Source organism: Gopherus flavomarginatus, chromosome 2 (genome assembly GCF_025201925.1).
Source record: "Gopherus flavomarginatus isolate rGopFla2 chromosome 2, rGopFla2.mat.asm, whole genome shotgun sequence".
NCBI lineage: Eukaryota > Metazoa > Chordata > Testudines > Testudinidae > Gopherus > Gopherus flavomarginatus.
Genome location: NC_066618.1, coordinates 13605332 through 13617763, shown reverse-complemented (window position 1 = coordinate 13617763; position 12432 = coordinate 13605332). Strand labels below are relative to the sequence as shown.

The 12432-nt window shown below is 45.6% G+C and overlaps 1 protein-coding gene across 2 annotated transcripts in view; it reads left to right on the top strand.

Moving 5' to 3' along the window:
* The first annotated feature begins 223 nt into the window (after positions 1 to 223).
* Positions 224 to 12432, top strand: part of XIRP1 (xin actin binding repeat containing 1) — a 32270-nt gene continuing 20061 nt past the window's right edge. The window contains exon 1 of one of the 2 annotated variants that reach the window (XM_050941515.1): positions 224 to 316. The gene's annotated coding sequence lies outside the window, so the exon portion shown is untranslated. Of the gene's footprint in view, positions 317 to 7664; positions 7713 to 12432 lie in introns of those variants that run through there. The other variant, XM_050941517.1, reaches the window with a different exon arrangement.

Here is a 12432-nt window from a genome sequence, read left to right as displayed (position 1 = left end):
TGGGGTGGTGCTAAATAAATAAGCCTATCAGCATTGCAAGCTGCTAGCGCCAGTGACACCTCAAGACTTCCCCCTGCCAGAGCTGCAAGAACTCTTGATTGACTCAGCCTGATGGAACAGCAACTTCCGTATTCCCTAAAATAAGCCATTTGGCTCATCCTCTCAACTTAGCCCAGCACACTGTGATAAAATCAGCTGTCAGAGACCAGTCAGAGACAAAGACCAGGATCAAGGGACACAGACTGGAGCAAAGCTTCTCCATAGGAACTTCTGCTGGGATTTTCTACCAAAAAGACACGACTGGCTGGAACTCTCTGTAAGTAATCTTTTGCTTGGTGAGATTCTAGTGAAGATTTGCATGTATTATGCGAACAATGTAAAAGGCCCAATCCTGAAGTTCAATGGGCGCTGAGGGCACTCAGCCCCTCACACTATGATGCTCCTAGTGAGTTTGCTGCCATTGGAAAGCAATGAATTTTGTCAGCCTGGAGCCCAGTAAATCCAGATCTCTGTGGTCTCTTTTCCTAGGGAGGTTATTGTGTCTGTACCACAGGTTCTATTTTCTGTCTATTGCAGCAAAATTTTCACTTGAGCATTATGGGATGCTTGAAATGGAGAGAGGGCTTTTAACATGGAGACAAAACCATTCCTCCCTTCCTCCATAACGAAGCAGCCAAGGTTGTCACAATTTTTAGCGTCAGTGCAGCCATTTTAAATTCACTGGGCAAGTTTCTCAGCTTCAGTTGCTTTAATGGAGCTACATCAACTTATACTAAGGGGCTGGCCCATTGTTGCAGTCAAATCAGGGGTAGAATCCATGTGAAGTCCATCTATTCTGTACCTCAGCTAGCCAGATGGTGGTGATAGATAGATTAGATAGATGATGATATTGTAAGAGGTAATACCACATGTGACTTGCTAATTTGTATTTACGTGGAATTTGAGGACTGATCAGGATGAAACAGGTCCCACTTCAATTTACATCCTTCAGGAGCAAGTGGCAGCATAGATTTTGCCAAGGATAGAATCTGATTCCCCCCACGGCACTCCCACATGTCAAACAATGAAGAAAGCATTAGTGTGTCCATATCCATGGATCATTCATGGGGCCCACTCTTGAGAGGTGCACAGCTCCTGTCTGAAGTCGGTGGGAGCAGCGGTTGCTCAGTACCTCTCAGGTTCAGGCTTAAAGGTTATAATTTTGGAAATCCTTTTGTCACTTCTATTCACTTGTCCAGCCCAGTAAGCGCCTTTGGACAAGCCCATAGATCTGCCAGATTCTTTGTAGCTTCAATCTCTCTCCTGCACTGCTCCATCTCTTTGCTTATTTGTTTAATGGGCACCAGAGCCGCAGCTCTAAAGTGCACGTGTTATCTAAGGGGTGGAGCAGGGCACTGAAAGTCAGGAATCCTAGGAGCTATTCTTGATTCTGCCACTAACTAACTGCATGACCTTGGGCAAGTCCCTTAACCTCTTTGCTCCAAACCCTCAGTTGGTGTGAAATGGTCTAGCTCCACAAACGTCAGTGGATTTACATCAGCCAAAGACCTGGCCCGGTGTGTCTCTAAAAGAGATGTACTACTATTTATCCTGTCGTCAAGCAGTTTTAAATCATCAGGTGCTATTGACATGCAAAATATGTTCTTCATTCATTTATTCTCTTCTTGTTATCATTTCTTTCTGGGATTTACCCACTGGCATTCTGCCAACTCCTGCAAGGACAACAGGGCTGCTTTTCCCCCTCCCAGTCATTGGCTAAAAACAGCTTCAACAGCTTCTTTTTAGTAGAAAAATGAGAGGCCTGGTCCACACTACAGCATTAAATCGATTTAAACAGCGTTAAATCGATTTAACGCTGTACCCGTCCACACTACAAGGCACTTTAAATCGATTTTAAGGGCTCTTAAAATCGATTTCTGTACTCCTCCCCAACGAGAGGAGTAACCCTAAAATCGATATTGCTATATCGATTTAGGGTTAGTGTGGACGGAAATCGAAGTTACTGGTCTCATTCTTTTACTGAGCTACCCAGAGTGCACCGCTCTGGAAATCGATGGTAGCCTAGGACCATGGACGCACACCACCGAATTAATGTGCCCTAGTGTGGTTGCGTAAAATCGATTTTATAAAACCAGTTTTATAAAACCAGTTTTAATAATTTCGATTTTATGCTGTAGTGTAGACGTGGCCAGAGAGGGAGAACGCTCCCCCGGTCCAACACCAGTTGGTAGACAGTTCGCTAGTCTAAAGGAGAGTAAAGAGAATCTTAGGCTGTGGGTGGGAAATGTTATGATGCACATTCAGGCCCATAAGTGCCTTGAACTATTAGTTATTTCTAAGGAAAGGAAACAAACGAAGCTCAAGATGATTCCCTGAGGCACATTCCTGAAAAGCTGAGGGCTCATCTACTCATAAAAGTTGTACCCCTGTAACTATCTAGCAGTACAACTGCCCTTAGTGCGGGCACAGGTACATCAGGCTAAAGGTGTTTCATACTGGTACAGCTTACTTCTGGGTGGGACTAGGAATAAGCTATACCAGTATTAAGCACCTTTATACCAGTATAAAGTGAAGACCCACTAAATCAACCGCAGATCACTCTCCCATCGATTCCTGTACTCCACTTGAATGAGGAGCGCAAGGGGAGTCAACGGGAGAGCATCTCCAGTCGACATTGCGTAGTGTGGACCCCGCAGTAAGTAGATCTAAGTACGTCCGCTTCAGCTAGATTATTCACGTAGCTGAAGCTGCATAATTTAGATCAATCTCCCCCGTAGTGTAGACAAGGCCTAAAGAATAAGTTATCAAAACGGTCAGTTGTAAATAAAGATCAGTTTTCCATTGGAAGAATGATCCTGTGAATGTAGCACTGGATTGGGGCTCAGGAGAGCGGGGTTCAGTTCCTAACTCTGTCACAGACTTTCTGCATGACCTTGGGAACGTCACTTAACCTCCTTTTTAACCTGGAGATAATATTCCTTTTTCCATCTTACTATTTAGATTGTGAGCTCTTTTGGGTGGGAACTGACTCTCCCTGTTTGTAAATACAGCACCTACCACAAGGAGGCCCTGATCTTGGCTGCAGGGTTTCAGAGTTAAAAACAACAGTAATAATAATAATAATAATTAATGATTGGTAGTTAGATATTAAAGAGATGTGTATGGTAGAAAAGTAGAACAAAAGAGGCAGTTTAAATAATATTAAGAGGATCCATTTGTGATCACATTTTAGACTAAAGTCCATAAAGGGTTAAGAAATGATGACAATATGTTACAAAAGTGCTACAGACAAGAGTAGCTCATGTGATAGGCGGCTCTAAGCACCTCATAAGTGTTATAGATGGTTACAAGGCGTGGTTATGAGCAACCTGTTGACCTGATGGAATCTATAATCGTTTATTAAAACATGTGCTCATCATTTATTTCAACCCTTTGTAAATAGAAGGTGACTACAAAGTGTCATCCCATTGGTAAAACAATTGTGAATCTGCAGCCATAGCTTCAGCCATCTAGTCAATTAAAATTTACTGTCTGGGCGTGGTTTAAAGCCCTAAGCATGGATCTTTCTAATCAGTTGCCCCCTTGCCAGCCACCCCCCACCCCTTCTCCAGTCTCCAATGCCACTAGCAGCTGTTACTTGGGGATGCATCTTTGCATTTTTTGTACCCCAGGAATAGTGTCTCTGCATTCCAGCAAGCCTGAAATTTTACTAAGTCCAAAAATAACAGCCCAGCGCTTCAAAGTGACTCTTGTGTCAGTCTGGGGCTGCATTTTACTGAGTGACCTCGGGAACTCTTTAAATGGCATGAGAGTATTAAATTGTGATATACTGCTGGCAAAGAATGTCTGATTCAAGTTATATGGCCAGGATTTTTCAGGAGTGACTAATGACTTGGTTGCCTCAGTTCTAAGGTACCCAACTTGAGACACCTTAAAAGGGATGAGGAGTCCAGTGGCACCTTAAAGACTAAGATTTTTTTGGGCATAAGCTTTCGTGGGTAAAAAAACTCAAATAAACCTATTTGAGTTTTTTTATCCACGAAAGCTTATGCCCAAATAAATCTCTTAGTCTTTAAGGTGCCACTGGACTCCTCGTTGCTTTTGTGGATACAGACTAACACGGGTACCCCTCTGACACCTTAAAATGGAGACTGCACGGGCAGCGCATGCACCGCTGGCTCTGGGGGAGGCTAGCCCTCCGTCCTTCCCCTTCCACATGAGGCCCCACCCCTTCTGCACCCCCAGAACCCAGAGCCCCCCACCACGGCCGCTGGCCCCTGCCCAGACTGGCTAGTGCCCACAGCCTCTCTAGCCCAGGAGCGCCAGGAGGGGGAGCACGCGGTATGGCCCCAGAGGGGGGCCTGGGGGTGGAGTTTGGGCGGGGCCATTCCTGGCTATTTGGGGAGTCACAGCCTCCCCCAGCCTCCCCTACCTGCCACCCCAGGGGGCCTGATTTTCAATGGTTATGGATTTTCTGGAAGGCAGGACCACTTAAGATGCCTCAAACTGAGCATCCAAATTAGTCACATTTGAAAATCTTGGCCTTTTAGAATATATTTAAATCTAACTTCTTGTGCTCATAACACCTTAGATTATTTAAGCTGAAAGAATTTCCTTTCTACCAGAGCTTCTCCCTATTTACTTGCTTTGCATTTCACTCTGCTCTTTCCATTATAGTTAGTTTCACTTTCCAGCTGACATGTATTTAGCACAAAGTTGCAACATGATTCTAAGGCACTAGCACAAGGTTACTATGCAACAGGTGGGTTGAAACTTCTGCAAGCGGATGTTTAAATCCAAGCTTTAAAAAAAACAAAGCTGATTTATATTTTATTTTGGTAAAGATTTGTATTATTATAATACACTTGTATCTGTAACAGAGCCCAGAGACCCAAAACTGATATCAGAGCCTCATTCTGCTAGTTGCTGTGCACACAGATTAGAAAACACAGTCCCTAGCCCAAAGAGTTTGCAATCTGAAAACAGTGTTACTAGCTCACTTACTTTTATTGCGGGTCTCGTGACAATTAGAGCTTTCCTTAAAGTTCCAGTTGCTGCACTCGTGAATAAGTGAGCATCTCAGCTTTTATTTTTTTTTAAAGGTACATTTCTAGTAGGGTGACCAGAAAGCCGGTGTGAAAAATTGGGACAGGAGGTGGCGGGTAATAGAAGCCTATATAAGAAAAAGACCCCAAAAATCGGGACTGTCCCTATAAAATCGAGACATCTGGTCAACTTAATTTCTAGCCCTCATAGCTATGGAGAAAAGGCTGGAAATGTGACTCACATCACCCTAACGGGTCAAAAACCAGAAAGAAAAAAAAAAACCCGAGAAGTATTAAAAAAAAAAACCCTCATGATTTTTAAGCCAATTTCAAGATTTTTGGGGAACAGACTCATCATTTTTGACTATTTGTGGTTGGCAATAATGAACTGTCCCCTGCTGGTCCATCCCTAGAGGCTAGCTTGAATTTCAGATCCCAATTGGACTTTGCAAAACTGGAAGGTGGAGGGAAACGGGCAGTTTGCAAACCAGCAAATACCTGATCCAGAAGTCCTGGAGCAAGAGGGAGAGAATAAATAGGAAGCCTCTGACATCAGTGTTCCCAATTTTTTCTTGCCAGCAGCCTCACTTTAAGCAGCTGTTTCCTGCCCTCCCCCAACGCTGCCCTTTCTTCTCACATTGGCAAAATCAGCACGTGGCCTTTGAATGATTTTTCTCATGTGTCCCAAATGCTCAACAGCAAGCTGGAGCTGGGCAGTCAAATCAGAAATAGCTGAAATGCACTTTTATCCACTGCTGAGCTGCCTGAACAAAAACCGCCTGGGCCCCTTCCCTCTGCCCTTTTCACCCCAATAGACGGTCTACAGCATTTTCCACTCATTCCAGGAGTGTATCCCCAGGATCACTTCCCCTTTCAGCCCAGCTGCTGGAACTCCTGAGCCTCAGAAAGGGAGAGTGGTTTAGACTGCCTGGTCAATCCTCTGAGCGTCCCTTGCCCTCCCCCATCTCCTTTCCACATGGTTAGTATTCACCACAGTGACAAAATGTCTCCACAGCAGCTGTTAGGCACTGGAGCTGGATCATTCCATGAGGAATGTGGACCCAACATGGGGTTGAACAAGGCCCATCGGCCTTTGCTCAAAGTGACGGGATCAAGGAACTGACAGCAGCACAATGGGCCGTCAGAGCACAGAATGGAGGAAGAGATTTGAACGTGTTCCCATTGATTTAACAGGGCCAATGAGCACCTAGGCTCCCAGATTAAGCTGCCACACTGGCTTCTTCTCCAGCTATTATTAGTGCTTACCCAGCTATGAGAATTCCACAAGACCAGCCACATGAGTGGTGCTCACATTTAGCAGGCCGTTTATCGGGGGACTGGTTATCTCCCAGTGAAGTCGGGGGAGGGAGTGATTCAGCACAACTGACTTTCAATGCCAGCAACAGGTATATGAGCCATTAAAACCGGGGTGAGGGCAAATTGTGATTCTGATGCACAAACGCTAAGGGCTGGTGTCGCTGCTCAGCGCTGACTCTATCTCAGGGAGGCTGATGGTGAGTTCCCCAGGTTTCACTGATGCACAGGGCGGGTGACATGGCGAGGTTCATGGACATGGCGGTGGAGGGAGTGGCAAAGAACACCGCAGAACACCCCTCCAGCCTGCCACACAAACACACCGCTGGGAAGTCTGAAGCAGCTCCCTCGCTGGGTGCCCCTCACAGAGGACCCAGCAGCTGGGTGACTCGGGGCCCTTCCCATGCTGCAAAGAATCGCTGGGATTCTAGAGATTCTTAGTAACAAAACCAGCCAGCTTAGAATACGTCAAAGACCATACAACCATGTGGGTTACTCTCAGTTGCTAAACTGCTTCATCCACGGCGTTACCCCATCGCTCAAGGTATTGAGAAACAGAGCGAGCGAATGGTAGAAAACATGCCGTGGAGAACAATCCTGCGTTGGCAGACAGAGGAAAGAAAGCTCTTTGCCAGCTCTGACTTCCACAGACCTGTGAAAGGGCAAGCGGCTCTTCATAACCACTGCACGTTCAGTTTAGTGAGGCGCAGTGCACATCTGCTAGTGACTCAGGGTTCACTAGTGACTGGCAAAAACAGGGCTCAGAAAAGCCCATTGGAGAGAGTAGCTACCTATTTCCCCGTGGCTGGGGAAACACCATGCAAGGCGAGGTCTCTAGTGGCTATAATCAGCCACACTTTCAGAGCAAGAAGAGGAAGCTATTTTGCCTGGCATCGCTGGCTTGTGTAGATGTGAGTTTACTGAGCTCAGAGCTCAGTTTCACCTTTCACATCACTGGATGGTTCTTCTTTGCTTTGTAAAAACAAATTTCAAATGCATTAGCTGCGGCACCCCCACTTTAGCCCACCCGGCAGAGCTCAGATCCCATTACACCATCCCACTGTACAGTAACAGGCAGGGAAATACAGAGTCACCGCTATTGGGAGGGCCAAAGAGGGGTTCATATGGTGGCACAAAGGGTATTTGCTTAGCCTCTGTGTTTGTTCAGTGCGGATTATTTCAGGAGCAAAGCTGATGACATGCTGTTGGCCGACCATCCCAGATAGACTAGGTGCTGAGCTTGCAGCTTCTTTTTTTTCACTAAGTGATTCAGTCATTCAGTAATTCACTGGGGATGGTGGTGCTAGTCGCTCTGCGAAAAGTCCTAGCAAGAAAGAGGATGGACACTAACAGGTGGGTGGTATTGTTTCCCTACAGCACATAATGGTTTAGGTGGAATGAGAAGCCAACCAGGGTTGCTAGCTTATTGAAAGACAGGTTTTGTCTCAGTGGCAAAAGAACTTTGTTTTTCTTTACTTAGATTCTGGCTGTGGGATCTAACATAGTTGAAAGAAAAAGAAAGAAAAAGAATTTTGTATTGAGTTTTGCATCATCATTACCTTTTTCCTACGTAGCTCTGATGCTTTCTTCATCTTGTAGTGTTACCTTCACTAGGAGGCAGTGTGCTCTGGTGGTTTTAGCTACAGTATTAAGTGGTTAAATGCTTGTTTGTGCTTATGATTTAGGGTTTATCACGACACGCCCCATGAAGTCTAATAACTGATCAATTAATGTGAATGAATATAATGCATAATTTCCCAAGCAGGGGAAAGTGTGGGTTTCTCAGATTCTGTGTCATGCAGCTTTCCAGAATCCTTGTAACATTAGGAGACTCTGATTCTAGCTTTAGAGACTGAGCACCAGGCTAAAACTTGCTTTAAACACAGGTTTGACAACAGAAATATATGCGTCAAACTCTACCCTGGGTGTAATTTAACTGATTTCAGTGGAGTCACATCAGGGATGAATTTGGTCCTCTCGTCTGAACTTTGCGGGGCAAAGTCTCAGCAGGTGTAAATCAGAATCATTCTGTTAACATGAATGCGCCTACACTAATTTACACAGCTGAGATTCTGGCCGTAGGTGTGTGTGTTTTACAGTAAAGATGGCCTAAATGACTGGAAAAGCAGTAGACTAATGGTCACTAGCTAGAGCTGGGCGTAGCTCAGACAGGCACTGTGCAAGCTAACCACTGATACACTTTGCCGATGCTCAGCACCTCCTGCTAGTCCACGTCTGGGCCACTGCAGACTTCTACCCACTGCATCTCAGCTTGCACTTGCAGCTCTCCTGCCATTGCTGCTCCAGGCCTCTATTGAACTGAGGCTGCCAGCTGGCCCAAGCTGAATGTTATGTCTAACAGGAGAACTAGATGACTACCCAGAGGTGTTTGCCAAGCTACTGAAACTGTAGCCGCTTCCCAGATTCAATTTATAAATACTTTACCACATTCCAGCTCCACTGGAGCCAATGGGCATTCTGATGTGGTCTACAATGGGAACTAAATCAGGGCTAGCTCCTATGATCTTTACTCAGGTAAAATTCCCAGTGAAATCATCAACAGCAGATTTTCCTAATCAGGTTTACAAGGTGCAGCCATCGCAGAAGCACATTTTTAATGAGTTAGCCAGTGAGGATGCCTGTAGCGATCAGAGTATCAGGTTTAAAATCCCTAGCCTCCCTGGGACCACAGCTGGTTCTATTGTTTTATTTATGTCCGCATCTGCCCAGTACAACCGGGATGGCTGTAATAAATCAAATAAATTCTAGCGGGGTCAGCCTGGCCCTTCATCTAGGGAAGGTAGAACATCGAGTTCCATACAGTTTACTAGAGCTTTCAGAGGAGATGTTGCACTCCAGGGTCTCAAACATTTTAACCAGACGCAAGCGATTCCATGGCAGTTTTTGTGACCAGTAAGGGTCTGCCCTGGTGTTTTAGCCAGAGGTGGCCACCCTGAAGTAGTACGATATGTTTATAGTTTGTGAAGTGCTTCGGGATTTCAGTTGCTGTCTGAATGTCAAATAATGAGACCCCGTATAATATACTGGTTAATAATTGCAGACAGTTTGCAGCCTGACTTTCTAGTTATCAGAATGAATTGTTGTTCCTCAGCTGTGTGGGCCATTATCTATAATTAGCGATTGAGTGAGTGGCTGTTATGCATGTTGTCCTGCAAAGCTGTGGGTCATTGCATACTTTCCATGCTTTCAGAGCACACAGCTCATGCTGCCATTTTTAACTCCCTATATCTAAGGCATGTGATTTTCAGGATGGTGATAAGCAAAGAGCAGGTTTGCAAATCCCAACCACCATAAAAGAAAAAGAAAATGAAAGGGAGAGACTTGACTGAAAGTCTCATATCTAACTATATTCATCATCCAAAGAGCAGCCCTTTGGGCTTTCATTCAGGGGATCTAAATGCTTGAGGCACTTGGGATAAGAATTTTGTCACATGCTAGCAATGGAGTCGTTCATTTCTGCTAGGCATATGATTTAGCCTACTATAAATCTCAATTAAGTGGTAAAAAACAGGGCCACCTAGAGGATTCAGGGGCCTGGGGCAAAGCAATTTCGGGGGCTCCTTCCATAAAATAAAGTTGCAATACTATAGAATAGTATATTCTTGTGGGGGCCCCTGCAGGACCTGGGGCCTGGGGTAAATTGCCCCACTTCCCCTCCATCCCCCCGGGCAGCCCTGGTAAAAAATGTGTTATGTCCATAAACTCTCTGGGACAAGGACTATCACTTTGTTCTGTGTTTGCACAGCACCGAGCACAGTGGTGTCCTGGTGCATTCCTGCGGCTCATAGGCACTACGGGTATACACATAATAAACAATACTGTGCAGAACCATCAAAATACAAACCTAGGATCAGGAGTGCTGGAACAATTTGTGTAGTGGGGGTACTGAAAGCCATCAAACCAGACAGTAAGCCCTGTGTATGATGGAGACCACTTCAAGCCAGGGGGTGCAGCTTCACCCCCAGAACCCGTAGTTCCAGCACCTTTGTCTAGAGTAACTAATGCAGACAGCACATCCCTGGAAGGCTTCAGGATATAAAATATGTATGCGGCTCCATAATATTAATTTCTAAAGGGGGAAACCTGTACCCACTAGCTGTAGGCTGTATACCTGAATGTATTGTGGCATTATCAGCCCAGCTATTTTTAGCTTTTTATCATCTGTTTGAATTCATCATTTTAAGGAGATTTCATACATATGTAATCCACGCACCTCCTGTGTGTGGTGTTCTGTCCCATCTAGTGGCACCGAGACCACTTAGAGAGAGCTTAATGAGTCTGCTCTACGGCCTTAGCTAGGGACCATGTGGGTTTCGGCTCATGCACTAAGCTCCAGAGGTCCCAGGTTCGATCCCATCCACCGACAAACAGAGTCTGTTGGTGTTACACATACATAGACTGTTTCTTTGCAAGGGGAGGGGCTGGAGGGAGTGATGAAAATTAAGCTCCACCCCCAATCCTAAACCCTGCCTGCATCCCTAGGCCAGGTCTACAATACTGAGTTAGGTCAATATGAGGCACCTTACATCGACCTAACTCTGTAAGTGTCCACACTACAGCACTGTTCCTCCCTATGTACATCCCCCACTACACCAACCTAATAACTCCGCCTCCACGAGAGGTGCAGTGCGTAGGTCAAAGTCATCAGGATGATGCAGTGTCTATGCAGGCCTTGCATTGCCTGTGAGCCCCGCTGCCTGGCTGTGGGCTCCACGCAGAGCCCTACTGCCAGGGGCTGACAGCCTACCAGCTATGCCTGGCGCTCAGAGCTGAGGGCTCCACGTGGAGCTAGCAGCCCGGACTGTCTGCACTTCATACTGCCCCAGTTAAGTCTGTGCCAGCGCTCTTAGTGAGGACACACACCACCAGCAGAAGGAGAGTAGTGTGGACATGAAAAAACATAGTAATTACTGGAGTGGCTGTACGTTGACCTAACATAGGTTAACTTAATTATGTAGTGTAGACAAGGCCCTAGAACAACTGGGTGCTTCTGCTCAAAATGATCAGACGTGAAACAGTTAACGCTGACAGTGATGCTGTTGTGTTAGGGTTCACTGCCAACACCCTGGTGAGATGAATAGGGACAGGCCACATCTCCAAGAGCTTTTTTGTTTCGACTGTGCACCTAGACACAGGATGATACCATTCCATTCCTTGGGCGGGGGGGGGGGTGTCACATGTGGAAGGTTGTCATCACAACCAGAAGGGCTAGAAACTTTTGTGTTTAAATGAAGGTGCTATGGGACCACCAGATTAGTGCTAGCTTGGCATTTCGACCAGTACCAGCTCAGTCTTACTCCTGTTTATAGGACTGGGACCATTTAGGCTGAGATTTGCAAAGCAGCCTTTGAGAGTTTGAAATTCAAGTGTGTTACCTGCACCTAATTCCCATAGGCCTTTTTAAAGATCTCCTCTTTAATAGGCATTTCAGCAAACAGGGAGAATAAGTAGGGCAACACAGGGTTTTCCTATTGGCCAATGAGTACTTTAAGAGGCACCTTCCTGAAGATAATTCAGCAGGCAGCTATGCTGCACTCTTATAAGATATGGCTATAACAAAGGCAGCCTTAGGGTACCATGAAGTGCATTGTACCTGCACTTGACCAGTCCTATAGGCCAAAAAGTTGCTATGGTGACAAGCACATCCATTGCTTGCACTCCACAAGCCAGATCTGGATAACTCTGTAAAAACAGAAGTTGTGGGCTTGATGCAGGAATTACTGGGTGTGGTTCTCTGGCCTCTGTGGTGCAGACTAGATGGTCCTAATGGCCTTTTCTGGCCTTAAAATCTAGGAATCATAATACCTTGGTCATAGACTCAGAGATTCCAAGGCCAGAACGGACGACTGTGATCATCTAGTCTGGCCTCCTGCATAGAATAGACCATTGAGCTTTCCCAAAATAATTCCTAGAGCATCTCTCTTAGAGAAGAACCCCCCAAGCTTGGTTTAAAAATGGTCAGTGATGGAGAATCTACTGTGACCCTTAGTAAATGGTTCCCATACTTAATTAATCTCACTGTTAAAAAATTACACTATATGTCCAGTCAGAT